Source organism: Oryzias latipes, chromosome 10 (genome assembly GCF_053564925.1).
Source record: "Oryzias latipes strain Hd-rR chromosome 10, Olatipes_Hd-rR_3.1".
NCBI classification, from domain to species: Eukaryota; Metazoa; Chordata; class Actinopteri; order Beloniformes; family Adrianichthyidae; genus Oryzias; species Oryzias latipes.
This window is the reverse complement of record NC_136246.1, coordinates 1,319,642-1,322,265: the sequence shown is the minus strand read 5'-3', so window position 1 is coordinate 1,322,265 and position 2,624 is coordinate 1,319,642. Positions and strand designations below refer to the sequence as shown.

At 39.6% G+C, this 2,624-nt stretch overlaps 1 long non-coding RNA gene across 2 annotated transcripts; it reads left to right on the top strand.

Moving 5' to 3' along the window:
• The first annotated feature begins 200 nt into the window (after positions 1 to 200).
• LOC144994673 (uncharacterized) lies at positions 201 to 1,839 on the top strand. Of its 2 annotated transcripts, XR_013658267.1 has the most exons (4): positions 201 to 454; positions 1,179 to 1,359; positions 1,439 to 1,569; positions 1,744 to 1,839. It is a non-coding gene; the product is annotated as an uncharacterized LOC144994673 (long non-coding RNA). The 2 variants fall into 2 exon arrangements; XR_013658266.1 differs by lacking the exon at positions 201 to 454 and having other exon boundaries at positions 784 to 1,359.
• The last annotated feature ends 785 nt before the right edge of the window (positions 1,840 to 2,624 follow it).

The following is a 2,624-nucleotide window of genomic DNA, read 5'->3' as shown; positions in this document are numbered from 1 at the left end:
GATAGAAAATTCGAGCACCCAGGCGCAGAGAGGAGGTAGGACGTTCCAGGATCACAAGTGTTTAATAACTAAAAAGTCCAAAACCAATAGAAATTCCACTGCAGCAGGCGGGCAAACTTGAAACTCGGAAAAATGAAACAAAGACACAGGAACTCGGAACATCACTAACATGAGACTATGGCTGTGTCCGAATTACCGCCCTATATAGTGCACTATATAGTGCGGTCGCCATTTTGTAATGCTGTCCGAATCTACAGTTCAAAAATCATGTGCACTAGAAATTTCCCAGAATTCTCTACGAAAAACCAGTGTGGATCGATGCTCACTCGATCGGCGAATATTGCCCAGAATGCACTGCGTTCATACCAGAATGCATTGCGTGTGACCCACAATACACTGCGCTTGAATTATTCGAAGATGGCGGACGGTTGCGCGAGAAAGAGGACTTAAAAATGTAAGTATATTTAAAAGTATCAAGTATCTGTTGTAAAATATATTTGTCAATACGTAAGATGATGTGTTTAATATGTTATATTCCTCAATCGACTATCTACATTGTTTGGAAGCTCATCAATTTCGGTAATGCTAAAGCTAACGCTAGCGCGAATTAGCGCCGAATGCTAAAAACAAACGCTGTTGATATTACATAAAAAAATGAGTGAGTTCTAACCGTAGTAATAAGTTATTAACACATTTTTTAAATGTGATTATATATGTAGGGACTGACGAGGATAAGGAAAATCTGATCCATCTGTGGATGGAGAAAGATGGCCTGTTTGTTATCAGGCAAGCTCGTACCGGATGGGAGTAAGAGACACTTGATCAGATTTGTATTTATTTATCATTAAACTGTAATCGTTGTCATGTTGGGGTAACGGTTGTTGTTGAAAGAGGAGAGGAGGAAAGAGCACGAAGGGACAAAGAGTGACAGGAGAGTCTGTTAAGCTTACCTGAGTTTAAAATATTGTTCACAAAATGTAACGTCGTCGTTGTTTTTGCAATTTGTTTAATAAATGCAGGGACAAAAATGAATTATTTACATGTATTATTTAAATCTGAGCCATTTTTAACAATCTCAAAAGAATTTTCATATAAATATCAAATGTACATATTTACATTTTCGTTTTATATGTTAACATTTATTTTTATACATCTTAACAATAATCCTGGTCTTCTAGAGTCATGTGTGTCACAGTTGGAGCTGAAAGGAAAGCAGAGATTTGTCCTCGCAGACGGACGCCACTTTACCCGTCCTACTGGTTCCTGCTGTGGCTCAACATCTGTGGCTCCAAGCAGTCCCCTTCCCTGATGCACAGATTGTGCAGAACTGAACTGCAGGCAATGATTTTCATTGCAAAGGTTGGTTTTACTTCCAGTGCCCCCAGAAGTATTGCTCTCCTCCTCATCTTCATAATGCCAAATCCTCTCTCCACCACAGAGCGTGCCTTGGCATGGTGCTGGTTGGAACGGGCCTGAACCGCATTCCTCACGGGTTCCCTGTAGGGTGTCAGCAGCGTGATGGGATGAGCAATGCAGGGATACCCACCATCACCCAAAAGAATCCTTCAGGTGGGTAATGTTTTATTTACATAAATTGGGCTTTTACGTAGAACCTGTGAACTGTGGACTGATCCTTGATTCCCAACAAAAATATCTCTAAATTTGGCATTAGTCACGTACAGCCTGCAGTTGAATGGAATAAAAAAGCTTCCTGTTAAAATAACAATCTGCATTTTCTTTTAGGGCCTTTATTCTTCAGTGGCAGCCATCAATGCTTCCTACGACCTTTGGGAAGGTGGAAGACTCAGCTATGGAGAGAAATTAGACTCAGTCGGATTTGTGCGTGCGTAATTCTCGATTTGTGCGTAAATTAGGATTTGTGTATGCATATTCTTGCTTTGTGCGTGCGTAAATTAGGATTTGTGCATAAATTTGGATTTGTGCGTGATTTGTTACTCACATAATACGTTTTGTGTATAAATTAAAAAAAATATAAAATGAAAAAAATACAAAATGTAATTTACGTATGCACAAATTAAGATTACAACAGTTTGAAACTACTTACACACACACATCTTTAAAAAACACGCACAAATCCCTTGTTACGCACACACGAAGCCAAAGTTACGCACGGATCTACCGTGAGAATGTTTTCACTTCTCACAAATTCGTCCGTAAGTGCTGCGTTTAAATACCAGTGGAATGCTCGGTCATTAGAATTTTCCTATCAGCCTTCCCTTCTAAACGTATTTCCTTCAGTGGGTGTAGCAGGGCTTAAAAAAACTTTAAAGGAAAATAAAAATTATTATCTGAGAATATGACGTTCACTTTTAAACGCTAATATATATATATTAAAAGTATATTATTCTCCGAGACACCGAATTGATACAAAATGCGTAACAGGAACGACCAGTAGGGGGCACTGTTTTTTTTCTTCCGGAAAAATCAGAGGCAGTCAGACTGAGAGTCAAGGGAAGAATGGCGGCCCATCTCGGTGGTCAGCGCCCCGAAGTAAGTAGCCTCTGTGTTCAACACTAACATCTACTGTCTTCATGTATTGATTGAGTCATTGTCTGGATACGTTTAGAAGGGAAGGCCAATAGGGAAAGTCTAATGACCGAGCA